A 22,121-nucleotide genomic window follows, 5' to 3' on the forward strand; every position below is an offset into this window, starting at 1 on the left:
AATACTAAACCCTAAATAGCCAACTTCCTGTTGGGCGGAGCCTATGATATGCAATACAAAAGTTGTTTGGATTGATGAGATTTATATGTGTACCGAGTTTCATACGTCTACGAGCAAGAATGTATGATATATGGCCCTCCATATTCCAGGGGGCGCTGTAGAGCCCCTGTGCCACGCCCGTGTATCAGTCTCTGCCCGGCCCTAATGGCCGCAGGTTCCAATCTGTGTGCCAATTTTCAAGACTTTTTAAGCACGTTAAGGGCCCCAAAAGCCCCCGAGACGTTGGAAAAAAAAAAAAAAATAATAATAATAATAATAAATATAGCTGCAAGCAGCGATGGCGGGCTCAAGCCACCAATGCCATCACCACCCCGGTGGCATCAGGTAAACTGTGCCCAGCGGGCACATGCATTCACAATATCCCTCTGGCAGTGAGGTTTTAAAGGATAGAGGGGAGCGTAGAGGGGAGCGTGCATTTGCAGTGGCTGGGCCACGACTCTGGAATACCCTGCCTTTAGAGATCAGACTGGCCCCTTCCTTGTCTATTTTTAAATCTTTGCTAAAAACTTTTTTATTTTCCTTAGTGTACTGACTACTGTGTTATGCTACATTTTGAAATGGGTGGTTTTAAATTTTTTGTCTGGTCTATTTTTATGTATGTGTAATATTCTTGCTCTTATGTTAAAGCACTTTGGTCAGCCAGGAGGCTGTTGTAAATGCGCTATACAAATAAATTGAACTTGAACTAGAACTTGAACTTGATATGGCAGTTAAAGGGTTAATCCGAATCATCTAGACTTTAAAATCACATTCACAGAACAATATATATATATATATATATATATATATATATATATATATATATATAACTTTAGTAACACTTTACAATAAGATTTCATTTATAAACATTATGTTAACATGAACAATATTTATATAGCATTCATTCATGTCAGTTAATATTCCAAACTTAAACATTAAAACATTGTTTTATTGTGATTTTTTTCCAAGCACATTTTACCAATTCCAAACCATATCAATCTTAATAACTACCATTATTTTTTATTTAATCATTTATGAGTGCTATACAATAGTCCAGGAAAGCTGGAAGAGAAAAACAGGTCAAGAAGAACTGACAAAAGAATTGCAAAAGAATTAGGAATTAATGTGAAGATTAATTTTTAGTCAATTCTGCAAGACAGACTTTCAGGAAAGGAGGTGGAATAAAAATGAGCTCCTAAATCTTAATCCCAGATTCTGGAAGATATATTCCTCAAACCATCGGACAAGAGAAGGTGGTCCTGGTCCTTCACGAGTCACTCTAATCTGTTCATTAAGCCTATATATAAAGTCTTAATATATAGTATTTCACAATACTTCATGGTATTCTAATTAAATAATTTTTTGGAATCTTAGATCTCTCAGAACCTGACACATTGTAATTCTGAGACTCCAGGAAAGTGGCAGTTCTGTAAAATGTTGGCGCTGGAGACTAAATGCTCACTGATAGTTTCACACCTAATTCACTTAAAACACACACAAACACACACACACAGTGACAGAGGGACAGAGTGACATCAGATGTATGTTTTTTAATTTTCTGTCATCCATATAATGTTGTATAGTCATGAAACTATGCATATTTCCTCAGAATGACTTGTCTTCTATGTGTACATTTTTTTGAAGTGTTTAGAAGCTGCACTTTTTTTTACTGGTTCTTTTTTTACTATTATTTCAAAAAATCACCACGACAAAACCATTCAAGCTATCCAAAATTCATTCACACCTGTTCTGTAAGATACATTCTTTAAACAGTGGTAAAAGAGGATGTGGTGCTGATCCTTCAAGAGTCACTCAAAACGTATCTATCCATAAAGCCTATAAAGAATTATTCTTAATATACAGTTCACAATACTTCAGCTTGTTATTCTAATTAAGTGAGGGTCATTTTATCAGTAAAATTCCTAAAATACATATTATTTTATTTGAAAGATTTCTATAAATTATTTAAATCATACTCGTTTCTCCAATAATTATTTAAAAGTAATCCTATAGCTCCCTCTGGTGGCCATTATAGGTACTAAGAATTGCAAGCTTGATTTATAAGTTATGATAGTTTTAATTTTATGCTGGCTCTTGAAAATGATAAAGCTATGAAACTTACTGTGCTTCCTTCAAATGAGGACTTCTACTTATATAAAAAATTATGAAGAGTTAGAATGAAAAATTTTAAAGATATAGTAAAATAACTATTGTATTTTTTATGTTACTTTAATAAATCTCTATGGCAACACCATTTAAGCTATCCTAAACCCATTCACAATTTAACATCTCAGTATATTGGCATCATGTTGAAAAAGGAGTATGGAGTAGTATGAGGAGGAGTATGAATTCATTTACAGGCTGATTTTATCATAAATCCACAATAAAATTTCTGAGTTCTGTATCAATCTGTGTTGTTGTTTGTTTATTTTTATCTTTTATTTTTCATAGGAAGATAACTGACCCTTTACTCTCCTTTTTAATAAATGTGCTTATAAACCAAGGACAAGCTATTTATAGCTGTATTTATAAACTGCTTACTACTGACTATTAATATTGGGACAAGGCTTTATGAAGCATGAACTGACTATTTACTAATGAGTGCAGTTATTATAAAGTGTTATCAATGCATTTGCTAATGTTAACAAATTAGACATTATTTTACAGTGTTATCAAATCCCTTAAATGATTTGTAAGTGTTTTGTAATGATTTTATTGACCTAAAAGCATTTGTGAAAGTTCTGCTTGCATTAGAGCTTAGTCTTGATCTGTGAGCTGAACAGATTTACTGTTACATCCATGAGATTATGTAAATTCAAATAAATATCATGTCACAGGATGTCAGAGGTCAGTATCAAATTAATTTGAAATTATTATTTGCAGCACAAATAAGGTTTTTTAGGATTTTTAAAAATCCCTAAAACTGTCAGAAAAGGATAAGGCCTAAGATTTCTATGTGAGTGGCTAAATTTGTTTGTTTTTATAACTATAATGCATAAACTATGAAACTATACAAAATGTATAAAAAAGTACAAGTTATTCTTTTCCAATGTTTTTTATTTATTTAAATTTTTTTTTTTTTTTGGATTTACATTTAAAAACATTAGCCTACGGCGATCATTCTAAACATCTTGAATAAAACCTGTCAATATTTATTATAGACCACTATAACTGTGTATAATCTAACAAACGAGTTTATTATGAAAATAAAAGCGTGTACACCAGATAACTTGGACGATAAAGAAATTGCTAACAATAGTATAATAGAGCATGTTTTAGGTTTTTAGGCGTTTAGATGCAGAAATGGACAAATCAAATGTAAAATAAAATGTAATTGATTTAATTAAATATAGATTAAGTCTTGTTAGAGCAAAATAATAAATAAATACGTACACACATTAAAAAAGCAGCCAAGATGAATGAGTTTAATTTTTTATATAGATTAAAATTGAAGACAGAAGCAGCTGGTATATGCGGTCACTTAATATTAAAATCCAGTAGATCCACTTCAGATTTAATTCTCAACAGTTTATGTTCACGTGGCTGTTTTCGTTTATATTAGCCAAGCTATTATGTATTTTGAAATAATCTTGTCCGTGATGTGTTCGTTCTTACGACGAAAGGCAGAAACCTGCAGCTCGAGAGAGATATATGTTATTCTGCCAGTCGCGCTTTCAAATAGTCTTGCATACTTAAACGGGTCACAAACACCTATATTTAGCTTGTGTTGTGTTATAATGGATGTATTGTGTGCATTTATGGCAATAATTTATTTTAAAAAGCTCTTAAACAAGAATAAATTCGTTAGTTTTGAACTTGTGACACTGTGCGCGCTGATCGGAGGCAGTGATTTCAGATAGGCAGCCGCAAATATTTCATTTTCACACAAACAGTTCAAAAACATCTTAATTTAGCTCTTGGTGTGCTCTAATTGGTGAATTGTGTGATATCGCTGCAATACTTTATTTTTAATAGCTATAAAACAAGAATAAACTCGTTTTTTCTGAGCTCGTCATTCCACACGCTGGTGCTCAGAGCGGTGATTCATCTCTCGTGTTTCTCACGTATCACTGACCACACATCAATTATTAATGAGCCCTGACCTGATAATAATCATATATGTTGGTTTAGCTTGTCATTGTGAATTAAATCCAAGTATTTATTTGTATTTTAACCGATTTAAAATCGAAACCAAAAGACAGTCTCCTCCCTTTTTTAGTCCGGTAACTGCACCTGTAGGGGCGCTATTTCTCTCAGACAATGGAAGTCTAAGCACACACACTCAAACAGAGGGACAGAGTGATATGAGATGTCTGACAGTTTTTTAATTTTCTGTTATCCATACAGTGTTGTAAAGTCATGAAACTATGCATATTTACTCAGAATAACTTTTTTTCTGTATGAAAAAAGGTTTTGAAGTGTTTGGAATTTAAAAATGCAGGAAAATTAATAATTCCATCTTTATTGTCATTTTAAAAAATCACCACGGCAAAACCATTCAAGCTATCCAAAATCCATTCACAATTTAAGTTCCTATCAGAAATACTGATGTGTGTTCAGAGTTTTGTGAAATTCTAAGTATGTTATTTGCCTCAAAATCACCTGAGAAGTATTCCAGTTTGACATGTTGCCACGCCAACAATTTTTTAGATATCAATATCCCCCTTGCAGATTTATATCGGCTGTGTTTTAACATTATTCTGATGAAGTTTGAAGCAAATCGAGTAATAATAAGATGCTGAATTCAAATCATTTTGAAAATGACACACTTCCTTCTGCCAGTTGGTGGCGCTATAACTTTGACTCCTAATAGTCACATATATGCGATCGACATCATACAAAGAATAATCTGATGAAGTTTGATTAAAATCAGGAAATGTATGTGGACGGTATTAGACACTTCCTGTTTCTCATTTCTCGCCATAATTTCAACGCCTCGCCACGAGCAAACCGTTCGAGATATCAAAAATCCCCTGGCAATTTTTCATCCCCAGTGTCTTGAGATCATGTTGACCGAGTTTGGCGGCAATCGAGCAAAAAACCTATGACAAGTATTTCAAATTCCAGAGCATGCGCTTTTTACATAACTCTAAATAGCTGACTTCCTGATGGGCGGAGCCTATGACATGCAATACGAAAGTTGTTCGGCACGATGAGATCTATATGTGTACTGAGTTTCATATGAATATGTGCAAGTATGTGTGAGCTATACATCAACATTTCTGACTGTGTTCCAGGGGGCGCCGTAGAGCCCCTGTGCCACGCCCGGGTCCCAGCCTCTGCAGGCTCCTAAAGGCCACAGATTCCAAAGTGTGCGCAAATTTTCAAGAGTTTTTGAGTATGTTAAGGACCCCAAAAGCCCCCACAACTTTGACGAAAAATTTGAATACTAAACCCTAAATAGCCAACTTCCTGTTGGGCGGAGCCTATGATATGCAATACAAAAGTTGTTTGGATTGATGAGATTTATATGTGTACCGAGTTTCATACGTCTACGAGCAAGAATGTATGATATATGGCCCTCCATATTCCAGGGGGCGCTGTAGAGCCCCTGTGCCACGCCCGTGTATCAGTCTCTGCCCGGCCCTAATGGCCGCAGGTTCCAATCTGTGTGCCAATTTTCAAGACTTTTTAAGCATGTTAAGGGCCCCAAAAGCCCCCGAGACGTTGGAAAAAAATAATAATAATAATAATAAATATAGCTGCAAGCAGCGATGGCGGGCTCAAGCCACCAATGCCATCACCACCCCGGTGGCATCAGGTAAACTGTGCCCAGCGGGCACATGCATTCACAATATCCCTCTGGCAGTGAGGTTTTAAAGGATAGAGGGGAGCGTAGAGGGGAGCGTGCATTTGCAGTGGCTGGGCCACGACTCTGGAATACCCTGCCTTTAGAGATCAGACTGGCCCCTTCCTTGTCTATTTTTAAATCTTTGCTAAAAACTTTTTTATTTTCCTTAGTGTACTGACTACTGTGTTATGCTACATTTTGAAATGGGTGGTTTTAAATTTTTTGTCTGGTCTATTTTTATGTATGTGTAATATTCTTGCTCTTATGTTAAAGCACTTTGGTCAGCCAGGAGGCTGTTGTAAATGCGCTATACAAATAAATTGAACTTGAACTTGAACTTGATATGGCAGTTAAAGGGTTAATCCGAATCATCTAGACTTTAAAATCACATTCACAGAACAATATATATATATATATATATATATATAACTTTAGTAACACTTTACAATAAGATTTCATTTATAAACATTATGTTAACATGAACAATATTTATATAGCATTCATTCATGTCAGTTAATATTCCAAACTTAAACATTAAAACATTGTTTTATTGTGATTTTTTCCAAGCACATTTTACCAATTCCAAACCATATCAATCTTAATAACTACCATTATTTTTTATTTAATCATTTATGAGTGCTATACAATAGTCCAGGAAAGCTGGAAGAGAAAAACAGGTCAAGAAGAACTGACAAAAGAATTGCAAAAGAATTAGGAATTAATGTGAAGATTAATTTTTAGTCAATTCTGCAAGACAGACTTTCAGGAAAGGAGGTGGAATAAAAATGAGCTCCTAAATCTTAATCCCAGATTCTGGAAGATATATTCCTCAAACCATCAAACAAGAGGAGGTGGTGCTGGTCCTTCACGAGTCAGTCTAATCTGTTCATTAAGCCTATATATAAAGTCTTATTATATAGTATTTCACAATACTTCATGGTATTCTAATTAAATATTTTTTTGGAATCTTAGATCTCTCAGAACCTGACACATTGTAATTCTGAGACTCCAGGAAAGTGGCAGTTCTGTAAAATGTTGGCGCTGGAGACTAAATGCTCACTGATAGTTTCACACCTAATTCACTTAAAACACACACAAACACACACACACAGTGACAGAGGGACAGAGTGACATCAGATGTATGTTTTTTAATTTTCTGTCATCCATATAATGTTGTATAGTCATGAAACTATGCATATTTCCTCAGAATGACTTGTCTTCTATGTGTACATTTTTTTGAAGTGTTTAGAAGCTGCACTTTTTTTTACTGGTTCCTTTTTTACTATTATTTCAAAAAAATCACCACGACAAAACCATTCAAGCTATCCAAAATTCATTCACACCTGTTCTGTAAGATTAATTCTTTAAACAGTGGTAAAAGAGGATGTGGTGCTGAACCTTCAAGAGTCACTTAAAACGTATCTGTCCATAAAGCCTATTAAGAATTATTCTTAATATACAGTTCACAATACTTCAGCTTGTTATTCTAATTAAGTGAGGGTCATTTTATCAGTAAAATTCCTAAAATACATATTATTTTATTTGAAAGATTTCTATAAATTATTTAAATCATACTCGTTTCTCCAATAATTATTTAAAAGTAATCCTATAGCTCCCTCTGGTGGCCATTATAGGTACTAAGAATTGCAAGCTTGATTTATAAGTTATGATAGTTTTAATTTTATGCTGGCTCTTGAAAATGATAAAGCTATGAAACTTACTGTGCTTCCTTCAAATGAGGACTTCTACTTATATAAAAAATTATGAAGAGTTAGAATGAAAAATTTTAAAGATATAGTAAAATAACTATTGTATTTTTTATGTTACTTTAATAAATCTCTATGGCAACACCATTTAAGCTATCCTAAACCCATTCACAATTTAACATCTCAGTATATTGGCATCATGTTGAAAAAGGAGTATGGAGTAGTATGAGGAGGAGTATGAATTCATTTACAGGCTGATTTTATCATAAATCCACAATAAAATTTCTGAGTTCTGTATCAATCTGTGTTGTTGTTTGTTTATTTTTATCTTTTATTTTTCATAGGAAGATAACTGACCCTTTACTCTCCTTTTTAATAAATGTGCTTATAAACCAAGGACAAGCTATTTATAGCTGTATTTATAAACTGCTTACTACTGACTATTAATATTGGGACAAGGCTTTATAAAGCATGAACTGGCTATTTACTAATGAGTGCAGTTATTATAAAGTGTTATCAATGAATTTGCTAATGTTAACAAATTAGACATTATTTTACAGTGTTATCAAATCCTTAAATGACTCATAAGCATTTGTGAAAGTTCTGCTTGCATTACAGCTTAGTATTGATCTGTGAGCTGAACAGATTTACTGTTACATCTATGAGATTATGTAAATTCAAATAAATATAATGTCACAGGATGTCATAGGTCAGTATCAAATGAGTTTGAAATTATTATTTGCAGCACAAATAAGTTTTTTTTAGGATTTTTAAAAATCCCTAAAACTGACAGAAAAAGGTTAAGGCCTAAGCTATTTCTATGTGAGTGGCTAAATTTATTTTTGTTTTCATAATTGTAATACACAAACTATGAAATTATACAAAATGTATAAAAAGGTAAATAAATAAATACGCACACATTAAAAAAGCAGCCAAGTCGAATGAGTTTCCTTTTTTATATAGATTAAAATTGAAGACAGAAGCAAGTGGTAAATGTGGTCACTTTAATATTCAAATCCAGTAGATCCAGTTTATGTTACGTGGCTGTTTTCGTTTATATTCGCCAAGCTATTATGTATTTTGAAATAATCTTGTCCATGATGTGTTCGTTCGTACGACGAAAGGCAGAATCCTGCAGCTCGAGAGATGTGTTATTCTGCCAGTCGCGCTTTCAAATAGTCTTGCACACTTAAACAGGTCACAAACACCTGCATTTAGCTCTTGTAGTGTTACAATGGGTTTATTGTGTGCATTTGTGGTAATATTTTATTTAAAAAAGCTCTTAAACAAGAATAAATTCGTTTGTTTTGAGCTCGACACTGTACGCGCTGATCGGAGGCGGTGATTTCAGATAGGCAGCCACAAATATTTCATTTTCACACAAACAGTTCAAAAACATCTGAATTTAGCTCTTGGTGTGTTCTAATTGGTTGATTGTGTGATATCGCTGTAATAATTTATTTTTAAAAGCTTTAAAACAGGAATAAATTCGTTTTCTCTGAGCTCTTTACTCCAGACGCTCGTGGTCACAGCAGTGATTCATCTCTCCTATTTCTCACATATCTCTGGCCAGAAATAATTTATCCATGAGCCCTGAACCGGTAATAATCAGATATGTTGGTTTAGCTTGTCAGTGTGAATTAAATCTAAGTATTTGTTTGTATTTTTAACCGATTTAAAAGTGAAAGTAAAAGTTCGGGAATTGAACCTGTAGGGGCGCTATTTCTCTCAGACAATGGAAGTCTGAAGCACATATACTCAAACAGAGGGACAGCGTGAGATGAGATGTCTGACAGTTTTTTAATTTTCTGTTATCCATACAGTGTTGTAAAGTTGTGAAACTATACATATTTCCTCAGAATGACTTTTTCATCTGTATGAAAAAATTCTTTGACGTGTTTGGAAGCTGCAATTTAAAAATACAATAATGATTCCCTTTGTAAGGTCATTTAAAAAAATCACCACGGCAAAACCATTCAAGCTATCCAAAATCCATTCACAATTTAAGTTCCTATCAGAAATACTGATGTGTGTTCAGAGTTTTGTGAAATTCTAAGTATGTTATATGCCTCAAAATCACCTGAGAAGTATTCCAGTTTGACATGTTGCCACGCCAACAATTTTTTAGATATCAATATCCCCCTTGCAGATTTATATCGGCTGTGTTTTAACATTATTCTGATGAAGTTTGAAGCAAATCGAGTAATAATAAGATGCTGAATTCAAATCATTTTGAAAATGACACACTTCCTTCTGCCAGTTGGTGGCGCTATAACTTTGACTCCTAATAGTCACATATATGCGATCGACATCATACAACGAATAATCTGATGAAGTTTGATTAAAATCAGGAAATGTATGTGGACGGTATTAGACACTTCCTGTTTCTCATTTCTCGCCATAATTTCAACGCCTCGCCACGAGCAAACCGTTCGAGATATCAAAAATCCCCTGGCAATTTTTCATCCCCAATGTCTTGAGATCATGTTGACCAAGTTTGGCGGCAATCGAGAAAAAAACCTATGACAAGTATTTCAAATTCCAGAGCATGCGCTTTTTACATAACTCTAAATAGCTGACTTCCTGTTGGGCGGAGCCTATGACATGCAATACGAAAGTTGTTCGGCACGATGAGATCTATATGTGTACTGAGTTTCATATGAATATGTGCAAGTATGTGTGAGCTATACATCAACATTTCTGACTGTGTTCCAGGGGGCGCCGTAGAGCCCCTGTGCCACGCCCGGGTCCCAGCCTCTGCAGGCTCCTAAAGGCCACAGATTCCAAAGTGTGCGCAAATTTTCAAGAGTTTTTGAGTATGTTAAGGACCCCAAAAGCCCCCACAACTTTGACGAAAAATTTGAATACTAAACCCTAAATAGCCAACTTCCTGTTGGGCGGAGCCTATGATATGCAATACAAAAGTTGTTTGGATTGATGAGATTTATATGTGTACCGAGTTTCATTCGTCTACGAGCAAGAATGTATGATATATGGCCCTCCATATTCCAGGGGGCGCTGTAGAGCCCCTGTGCCACGCCCGTGTATCAGTCTCTGCCCGGCCCTAATGGCCGCAGGTTCCAATCTGTGTGCCAATTTTCAAGACTTTTTAAGCACGTTAAGGGCCCCAAAAGCCCCCGAGACGTTGGAAAAAAAAAATAATAATAATAATAATAATAATAAAAAATAATCCTAAGGAAAACAATAGGCCTCTCGCCCTTTGGGCTTGAGCCCTAATAATAATAATATAGCTGCAAGCAGCGATGGCGGGCTCAAGCCACCAATGCCATCGCCACCCCGGTGGCATCAGGTAAAGTGTGCCCAGCGGGCACATGCATTCACAATATCCCTCTGGCAGTGAGGTTTTAAAGGATATGGCAGTTAAAGGGTTAATCCGAATCATCTAGACTTTAAAATTACATTCACAGAACAATATATATATATATATATATATATATATATATATATATATATATATATATATATATATATATATTTATAACTTTAGTAACACTTTACAATAAGATTTCATTTATAAACATTATGTTAACATGAACAATATTTATATAGCATTCATTCATGTCAGTTAATATTCCAAACTTAAACATTAAAACATTGTTTTATTGTGATTTTTTTCCAAGAACATTTTACCAATTCCAAACCATATCAATCTTAATAACTACCATTATATTTATTTAATCATTTATAAGTGCTATACAATAGTCCAGGAAAGCTGGAAGAGAAAAACACTTTATATTCATGTGTGTAGAATTATTAGGCATGTTTTCTTTTGCAGATGGAATGCGCTAAAAAAGAGTTTTAACTCAAACTGTAAAGTCGAAAATTATGAAATACCCATGAGAAATATCAAACACAAATGCAATACAGAAATGGATAAGTTAAGACTTGACCATTGTACAAAAAATGCTGACTGGGTCATGAGGTCAGAAAAGAAGAAGAAAAAAACAGGTCAAGAAGAACTGACAAAAAGAATTGCAAAATAATTAGGAATTAATGTGAAGATTAATTTTTAGTCAATTCTGCAAGACAGACTTTCAGGAAAGGAGGTGGAATAAAAATGAGCTCCTAAATCTTAATCCCGGATTCTGGAAGATATATTCCTCAAACCATCGGACAAGAGGAGGTGGTGCTGGTCCTTCACGAGTCACTCTAATCTATTCATAAAGCCTATATATAAAGTCTTAATATATAGTATTTCACAATACTTCATGGTATTCTAATTAAATCATTTTTTGGAATCTTTGATTTCTCAGAACCTGACACATTGTAATTCTGAGACTCCAGGAAAGTGGCAGTTCTGTAAAATGTTGGCACTGGAGACTAAATGCTCCCTGATAGTTTCACACCTAATTCATTTAACACACACACACACACACACACACACATTACCCACAGTGACAGAGGGACAGAGTGACATCAGATTTATGATAGTTTTTTAATTTTCTATCATCCATATAGTGTTGTATAGTCATGAAACTATGCATATTTCCTCAGAATGACTTGTCTTCTATGTGTACATTTTTTTGAAGTGTTTAGAAGCTGCACTTTAAAAAAATAAAAGACATTTACTGGTTACTTTTTTACTGTTATTTCAATAAATCACCACGACAAAACCATTCAAGCTATCCAAAATTCATCCGCACCTGTTCTGTAAGATAAATTCTTTAAACAGTGGTAAAAGAGGATGTGGGGCTGAACCTTCAAGAGTCACTCAAAACGTATCTGTCCATAAAGCCTATTAAGAATTATTCTTAATATACAGTTCACAATACTTCAGCTTGTTATTCTAATTAAGTGAGTGTCATGATCCTGCCCTCGTGTCCTTGATTTTTCCTAGTCTTGAGGCAGGATCATGACAGACCCTTGTTTTGTGTACAAGCGCATGGCCTTGTCTTTGGGCCATGTGCTTGTGTTGTCTCGTTCCCTTGCCCCGCCCCCCTTGTTAACCTAGTCGTGTCTTGATTGTCCCATCTGTGCCACCTGTCGTGTCTTGATTGTTTCCCCTATTTAGGTCTCCAAGTGTGCTCTGTCTTGCGTCGGTTCATTGTCATTGAGATTTGTTCCCTAACATTTGTGTTTGTACCTCGTCTGAGATTATTCCACAGCTACGATTGTTCCTGAAGAAGTGTTTTGTATTACTGTGAGTGTTTATTTGTAGTTAGTGTTCAGTGTCTTTGTTTGCCTTGTTTATTGTGTTTTGCAGAATCATTTAGTGTCTTCCCTAGCCAGTGTTTTCCCCCTCGTGGGTTTTTGTTTTTCCCCTTTTTTGTAAATAAACCTGTTTGTGTTGTAAATCCTGTCTGCATTTGAGTTCCTCCCTACCAAACCCTGACAGTGAGGGTCATTTTATCAGTAAAATACATAAAATTCATATTATTTTTCTTTGAAAGATTTCTATAAATGATTTAAGTCATACTTGTTTCTACAATAATTATTTAAAAGTGATCCTATAGCTCCATCAGGTGGCCATTATTGGTACTAAGAATTGCAAGCTTCATTTATAAGTTATGATAGTTTTAATTTTTTTGCTGGCTCTTGAAAATGATAAAGCTTTGAAACTTACTGTGGTTCCTTCAAATGATGACTTCTACGTATATAAAAAATTATGAAGAGTTTGGAATGAAAAAATTTAAAGATATAGTAAAATAACTATTGTATTTTTTTATGTTACTTTAATAAATTGCTATGGCCACACCATTTAAGGTGTCCTAAACCCATTCGCAATTTAACATCTTCAGTATATTGGATTCATGTTAAAAAAAAAGTTTGGTGTGAACTACTTGTGTCTTCTTGGAGGAGTATGAATTCATTTACAGGCTGATTTTATCATAAATCCACAATAGAATTTCTGAGTTCTGTATCAATCTGTGTTGTTGTTTGTTTATTTTTATTTTTTTATTTTTCATAGGAAGATAACTGATCCTTTACTCTCCTTTTTAATAAATGTGCTTATAATTCAAAAACAAGCTATTTATAGCTGTATTTATAAACTGCTTACTACTGACTATTAATATTGGGACAAGGCTTTATAAAGCATGAACTGACTATTTACTTTTTGAGTTTGAAATTATTATTTGCAGCACAAATAAGGTTTTTTACGATTTTTTAAAATTCCTAAAACTGTAAGATAAGGATAAGGCCTAAGATTTCTATGTGAGTGGCAAAATTTATTTGTTTTTATAACTATAATGCATAAACTATGAAATTATACAAAATATATAAAAAAGTACAACAGTTATTGTTTTCCAATGTTTTTTAGCCTACTGCAATCATTCTAAACAGCTTGAATAAAACCTGTTAATATTTATTATAGACCACTGTAACTGTGTATAATCTAACAAACAAGTTTATTATGAAAATAAAAGTGTGTACACCAGATAAATTGGACGATAAAGAAATTGCTAACAATAGTATAATAGAGCATGTTTTAGGTTTTTAGGCGTTTAGATGCAGAAATGGACAAATCAAATGTAAAATAAAATGTAATTGATTTAATTAAATATAGATTAATTCTTGTTAGAGCAAAATAATAAATAAATAAATACGTACACACATTAAAAACGCAGCCAAGATGAATGAATTACATTTTTTATATAGATTAAAATTGAAGACAGAAGCAGCTGGTATATGCGGTCACTTAATATTCAAATCCAGTAGATCCACTTCAGATATATTTCTCAACGGTTTACGTTCACGTGGCTGTTTTCGTTTATATTCGCCAAGCTATTTTGAAATAATCTTGTCCGTGATGTGTTCGTTCTTACGACGAAAGGCAGAATCCTGCAGCTCGAGAGATATATGTTATTCTGCCAGTCGCGCTTTCAAATAGTCTTTCAAACTTAAACGGGTCACAAACACCTGCATTTAGCTCTTGTAGTGTTACAATGGGTTTATTGTGTGCATTTGTGGTAATATTTTATTTAAAAAAGCTCTTAAACAAGAATAAATTCGTTTGTTTTGAGCTGGACACTGTACGCGCAGATCGGAGGCGTGATTTCATATAGGCAGCCTCAAATATTTCATTTTCACACAAACAGTTCAAAAACATCTTAATTTAGCTCTTGGTGTGTTCTAATTGGTGAATTGTGTGATATCGCTGCAATACTTTATTTTTAATAGCTATAAAACAAGAATAAACTCGTTTTTTCTGAGCTCATCATTCCAGATGCTCATGCTCAGAGCGGTGATTCATCTCTCGTGTTTCTCACGTATCACTGACCACACATCCATTATTAATGAGCCCTGACCTGATAATAATCATATATGTTGGTTTAGCTTGTCAGTGTGAATTAAATCCAAGTATTTATTTGTATTTTAACCGATTTAAAAGAGAAACTAAATCTCCGGTAATTGCACCTGTAGGGGCGCAATTTCTCTCAGACAATGGAAGTCTGAAGCACATATACTCAAACAGAGGGACAGAGTGATATGAGATGTCTGACAGTTTTTTAATTTTCTATTATCCATACAGTGTTGTAAAGTCGTGAAACTATCCATATTTACTCAGAATGACTTTTTGTCTGTATGAAAAAAGGTTTTGAAGTGTTTGGAATTTAAAAATGCAGGAAAATTAATAATTCCAGTTTTACTGTCATTAAAAAAAATCACCACGACAAAACCGTTCAAGCTATCCAAAATCCATTGGCAATTTAAGTTGTTTAAAATGTTTTGGCATCATGTAGAAAAAGTTTGGTGTGTATAGTGTTACTCTCCTCTGAGCAGTATGCATTAATTCACAACTAAATGTAAAAAAAAATCCACATTCAAATCAAAATAGCTGACTTCCTGTTGATTGTAGCTGATGACTGTGAATTAGAAAGTTGTCCGTCTTGATAAGAACAATTTTTTTACCGAGTTTGGTGTCTGTAGCTAAAACTAACCCACCCACTTTTGACAAAAGGTGGCGCTATAGAGTGCCTCTTCCACGCCCTCTTATGAACTTTTGCCAGTGTCTAGTTATCATAAATACTGATATGTGTTCTGAGTTTGATGAAATTCTAAGCATGTTATATGCCTCAAAATCACCTGAGAAGTATTCCAGTTTGACATGTTGCCACGGCAACAATATTTTTAGCTATCCAATTTCCCCCAGCAGATTCATATCGGCTGTGTTTTAACATTATTCTGATGAAGTTTGAAGCAAATCGAGTAAAAATAAGATGCTGAATTCAAAGTATTTTGAAAATGACACACTTCCTGCTGCCAGTTGGTGGCGCTATAACCTTAACTCCTAATAGTCACATATATGTGATCGACATCATACAATGAATAATCTGATGAAGTTTGATTGAAATCAGGAAATGTATGTGGATGGTATTAGACACTTCCTGTTTCTCAATTCTCGCCATAATTTCAACGCCTCGCCACGAGCAAACCGTTCGAGATATCAAAAATCCCCTGGCAATTTTTCATCCCCAATGTCTTGAGATCATGTTGACCGAGTTTGGTGGTAAACGAGTAAAAAACCTATGACAAGTATATCAAATTCCAGAGCATGCGCTTTTTACATAACTCTAAATAGCTGACTTCCTGTTGGGCGGAGCCCAATGACATGCAATACGAAAATTGTTCGGCACAATGAGATCTATATGTGTACTGAGTTTCATATGAATATGTGCAAGTATGTGTGAGCTATACATCAACATTTATGACTGTGTTCCAGGGGGCGCCATAGAGCCCCTGTGCCACGCCCGGGTCCCAACCTCTGCAGGCTCCTAAAGGCCACAGATTCCAAAGTGTGCGCAAATTTTCAAGAGTTTTTGAGTATGTTAAGGACCCCAAAAGCCCCCACAACTTTGACCAAAAATATGAATAATAAACCCTAAATAGCCAACTTCCTGTTGGGCGGAGCCTATGACATGCAGTACGAAATTTGTTTGGTTTAATGAGATCTACATGTGTACCGAGTTTCATGTGTCTACGTGCAAGTATGTATGATATATGGCCCTCAGTATTCCAGGGGGCGCTGTAGAGCCCCTGTGCCACGCCCGTGTATCAGTCTCTGCCCGACCCTAATGGCCGCAGGTTCCAATCTGTGTGCCAATTTTCAAGACTTTTTAAGCACGTTAAGGGCCCCAAAAGCCCCCGAGACGTTGGAAAAAAATAATAATAATAATAATAATAAAAAATAATCCTAAGGAAAACAATAGGCCTCTCGCCCTTTGGGCTTGAGCCCTAAAAATATAGCTGCAAGCAGCGATGGCGGGCTCAAGCCACCAATGCCATCACCACCCCGGTGGCATCAGGTAAACTGTGCCCAGCGGGCACATGCATTCACAATATCCCTCTGGCAGTGAGGTTTTAAAGGATAGAGGGGAGCGTAGAGGGGAGCGTGCATTTGCAGTGGCTGGGCCACGACTCTGGAATACCCTGCCTTTAGAGATCAGACTGGCCCCTTCCTTGTCTATTTTTAAATCTTTGCTAAAAACTTTTTTATTTTCCTTAGTGTACTGACTACTGTGTTATGCTACATTTTGAAATGGGTGGTTTTAAATTTTTTGTCTGGTCTATTTTTATGTATGTGTAATATTCTTGCTCTTATGTTAAAGCACTTTGGTCAGCCAGGAGGCTGTTGTAAATGCGCTATACAAATAAATTGAACTTGAACTAGAACTTGAACTTGATATGGCAGTTAAAGGGTTAATCCGAATCATCTAGACTTTAAAATCACATTCACAGAACAATATATATATATATATATATATAACTTTAGTAACACTTTACAATAAGATTTCATTTATAAACATTATGTTAACATGAACAATATTTATATAGCATTCATTCATGTCAGTTAATATTCCAAACTTAAACATTAAAACATTGTTTTATTGTGATTTTTTTCCAAGCACATTTTACCAATTCCAAACCATATCAATCTTAATAACTACCATTATTTTTTATTTAATCATTTATGAGTGCTATACAATAGTCCAGGAAAGCTGGAAGAGAAAAACAGGTCAAGAAGAACTGACAAAAGAATTGCAAAAGAATTAGGAATTAATGTGAAGATTAATTTTTAGTCAATTCTGCAAGACAGACTTTCAGGAAAGGAGGTGGAATAAAAATGAGCTCCTAAATCTTAATCCCAGATTCTGGAAGATATATTCCTCAAACCATCGGACAAGAGGAGGTGCTGCTAGTCCTTCACGAGTCACTCTAATCTGTTCATTAAGCCTATATATAAAGTCTTAATATATAGTATTTCACAATACTTCATGGTATTCTAATTAAATAATTTTTTGGAATCTTAGATCTCTCAGAACCTGACACATTGTAATTCTGAGACTCCAGGAAAGTGGCAGTTCTGTAAAATGTTGGCGCTGGAGACTAAATGCTCACTGATAGTTTCACACCTAATTCACTTAAAACACACACAAACACACACACACAGTGACAGAGGGACAGAGTGACATCAGATGTATGTTTTTTAATTTTCTGTCATCCATATAATGTTGTATAGTCATGAAACTATGCATATTTCCTCAGAATGACTTGTCTTCTATGTGTACATTTTTTTGAAGTGTTTAGAAGCTGCACTTTTTTTTACTGGTTCCTTTTTTACTATTATTTCAAAAAATCACCACGACAAAACCATTCAAGCTATCCAAAATTCATTCACACCTGTTCTGTAAGATTAATTCTTTAAACAGTGGTAAAAGAGGATGTGGTGCTGAACCTTCAAGAGTCACTTAAAACGTATCTGTCCATAAAGCCTATTAAGAATTATTCTTAATATACAGTTCACAATACTTCAGCTTGTTATTCTAATTAAGTGAGGGTCATTTTATCAGTAAAATTCCTAAAATACATATTATTTTATTTGAAAGATTTCTATAAATTATTTAAATCATACTCGTTTCTCCAATAATTATTTAAAAGTAATCCTATAGCTCCCTCTGGTGGCCATTATAGGTACTAAGAATTGCAAGCTTGATTTATAAGTTATGATAGTTTTAATTTTATGCTGGCTCTTGAAAATGATAAAGCTATGAAACTTACTGTGCTTCCTTCAAATGAGGACTTCTACTTATATAAAAAATTATGAAGAGTTAGAATGAAAAATTTTAAAGATATAGTAAAATAACTATTGTATTTTTTATGTTACTTTAATAAATCTCTATGGCAACACCATTTAAGCTATCCTAAACCCATTCACAATTTAACATCTCAGTATATTGGCATCATGTTGAAAAAGGAGTATGGAGTAGTATGAGGAGGAGTATGAATTAATTTACAGGCTGATTTTATCATAAATCCACAATAAAATTTCTGAGTTCTGTATCAATCTGTGTTGTTGTTTGTTTATTTTTATCTTTTGTTTTTCATAGGAAGATAACTGACCCTTTACTCTCCTTTTTAATAAATGTGCTTATAAACCAAGGACAAGCTATTTATAGCTGTATTTATAAACTGCTTACTACTGACTATTAATATTGGGACAAGGCTTTATAAAGCATGAACTGACTATTTACTAATGAGTGCAGTTATTATAAAGTGTTATCAATGAATTTGCTAATGTTAACAAATTAAACATTATTTTACAGTGTTATCAAATCCTTAAATGACTCATAAGCATTTGTGAAAGTTCTGCTTGCATTACAGCTTAGTATTGATCTGTGAGCTGAACAGATTTACTGTTACATCTATGAGATTATGTAAATTCAAATAAATATAATGTCACAGGATGTCATAGGTCAGTATCAAATGAGTTTGAAATTATTATTTGCAGCACAAATAAGTTTTTTTTAGGATTTTTAAAAATCCCTAAAACTGACAGAAAAAGGTTAAGGCCTAAGCTATTTCTATGTGAGTGGCTAAATTTATTTTTGTTTTTATAATTGTAATACACAAACTATGAAATTATACAAAATGTATAAAAAGGTAAATAAATAAATATGCACACATTAAAAAAGCAGCCAAGTCGAATGAGTTTCCTTTTTTATATAGATTAAAATTGAAGACAGAAGCAAGTGGTAAATGTGGTCACTTTAATATTCAAATCCAGTAGATCCAGTTTATGTTCACGTGGCTGTTTTCGTTTATATTCGCCAAGCTATTATGTATTTTGAAATAATCTTGTCCGTGATGTGTTCGTTCGTACGACGAAAGACAGAAACCTGCAGCTCGAGAGATATGTTATTCTGCCAGTCGCGCTTTCAAATAGTCTTGCACACTTAAACAGGTCACAAACACCTGCATTTAGCTCTTGTAGTGTTACAATGGGTTTATTGTGTGCATTTGTGGTAATATTTTATTTAAAAAAGCTCTTAAACAAGAATAAATTCGTTTGTTTTGAGCTGGACACTGTACGCGCTGATCGGAGGCGGTGATTTCAGATAGGCAGCCACAAATATTTCATTTTCACACAAACAGTTCAAAAACATCTGAATTTAGCTCTTGGTGTGTTCTAATTGGTTGATTGTGTGATATCGCTGTAATAATTTATTTTTAAAAGCTTTAAAACAGGAATAAATTCGTTTTTTCTGAGCTCTTTACTCCAGACGCTCGTGATCACAGCGGTGATTCATCTCTCCTATTTCTCACGTATCTCTGGCCAGAAATAATTTATCCATGAGCCCTGAACCGGTAATAATCAGATATGTTGGTTTAGCTTGTCAGTGTGAATTAAATCTAAGTATTTGTTTGTATTTTTAACCGATTTAAAAGTGAAAGTAAAAGTCCGGGAATTGAACCTGTAGGGGCGCTATTTCTCTCAGACAATGGAAGTCTGAAGCACATATACTCAAACAGAGGGACAGAGTGAGATGAGATGTCTGAGAGTTTTTTAATTTTCTGTTATCCATACAGTGTTGTAAAGTCGTTAAACTATACATATTTCCTCAGAATGACTTTTTCATCTGTATGAAAAAATTCTTTGACGTGTTTGGAAGCTGCAATTTAAAAATACAATAATGATTCCCTTTGTAAGGTAATTTAAAAAAATCACCACGGCAAAACCATTCAAGCTATCCAAAATCCATTCACAATTTAAGTTCCTATCAGAAATACTGATGTGTGTTCAGAGTTTTGTGAAATTCTAAGTATGTTATTTGCCTCAAAATCACCTGAGAAGTATTCCAGTTTGACATGTTGCCACGCCAACAATTTTTTAGATATCAATATCCCCCTTGCAGATTTATATCGGCTGTGTTTTAACATTATTCTGATGAAGTTTGAAGCAAATCGAGTAATAATAAGATGCTGAATTCAAATCATTTTGAAAATGACACACTTCCTTCTGCCAGTTGGTGGCGCTATAACTTTGACTCCTAATAGTCACATATATGCGATCGACATCATACAACGAATAATCTGATGAAGTTTGATTAAAATCAGGAAATGTATGTGGACGGTATTAGACACTTCCTGTTTCTCATTTCTCGCCATAATTTCAACGCCTCGCCACGAGCAAACCGTTCGAGATATCAAAAATCCCCTGGCAATTTTTCATCCCCAATGTCTTGAGATCATGTTGACCAAGTTTGGCGGCAATCGAGAAAAAAACCTATGACAAGTATTTCAAATTCCAGAGCATGCGCTTTTTACATAACTCTAAATAGCTGACTTCCTGTTGGGTGGAGCCTATGACATGCAATACGAAAGTTGTTCGGCACGATGAGATCTATATGTGTACCTAGTTTCATATGAATATGTGCAAGTATGTGTGAGCTATACATCAACATTTCTGACTGTGTTCCAGGGGGCGCCGTAGAGCCCCTGTGCCACGCCCGGGTCCCAGCCTCTGCAGGCTCCTAAAGGCCACAGATTCCAAAGTGTGCGCAAATTTTCAAGAGTTTTTGAGTATGTTAAGGACCCCAAAAGCCCCCACAACTTTGACGAAAAATTTGAATACTAAACCCTAAATAGCCAACTTCCTGTTGGGCGGAGCCTATGATATGCAATACAAAAGTTGTTTGGATTGATGAGATTTATATGTGTACCGAGTTTCATTCGTCTACGAGCAAGAATGTATGATATATGGCCCTCCATATTCCAGGGGGCGCTGTAGAGCCCCTGTGCCACGCCCGTGTATCAGTCTCTGCCCGGCCCTAATGGCCGCAGGTTCCAATCTGTGTGCCAATTTTCAAGACTTTTTAAGCACGTTAAGGGCCCCAAAAGCCCCCGAGACGTTGGAAAAAAAAAAAAAAATAATAATAATAATAAAAAATAATCCTAAGGAAAACAATAGGCCTCTCGCCCTTTGGGCTTGAGCCCTAAAAATAATCCTAAGGAAAACAATAGGCCTCTCGCCCTTTGGGCTTGAGCCCTAATTAAAGCTGCAAGCAGCGATGAACGGGCCCTCGCACCCGGGCTCACCGCCATCGTGTGGCTTTAGTAAAAAGGTGAACGTTGAGAAATATGCATTTAATGTCCTAAATATAAGTGGAATATATCAAAGTATATCCCATATATGTGCCAATCTTACCGTTGCCAGCAGGTGGCGCTATCATTATAATGGAATATTGGCCTTCAGATGTGTTCAGGCCAGGACTCTTATCGAACATGTGAAGTTTGGGGAAGACTAAACATTTTATACTTGAGTTACAACAACTTCTCTTGCTGTG

General features: G+C 34.7%; 1 long non-coding RNA gene across 1 annotated transcript; it reads right to left on the reverse strand.

Moving 5' to 3' along the window:
• Positions 1-4,344: 4,344 nt before the first annotated feature.
• On the reverse strand, positions 4,345-22,035 carry LOC127972603 (uncharacterized). The gene is made up of 2 exons (XR_008157127.1): positions 21,062-22,035; positions 4,345-5,081 (listed from the first exon to the last, which is right to left on the reverse strand). It is a non-coding gene; the product is annotated as an uncharacterized LOC127972603 (long non-coding RNA).
• Positions 22,036-22,121: the final 86 nt, after the last annotated feature.

The sequence above is a fragment of the Carassius gibelio genome, chromosome B15 (genome assembly GCF_023724105.1).
Source record: "Carassius gibelio isolate Cgi1373 ecotype wild population from Czech Republic chromosome B15, carGib1.2-hapl.c, whole genome shotgun sequence".
Lineage (NCBI taxonomy): Eukaryota > Metazoa > Chordata > Actinopteri > Cypriniformes > Cyprinidae > Carassius > Carassius gibelio.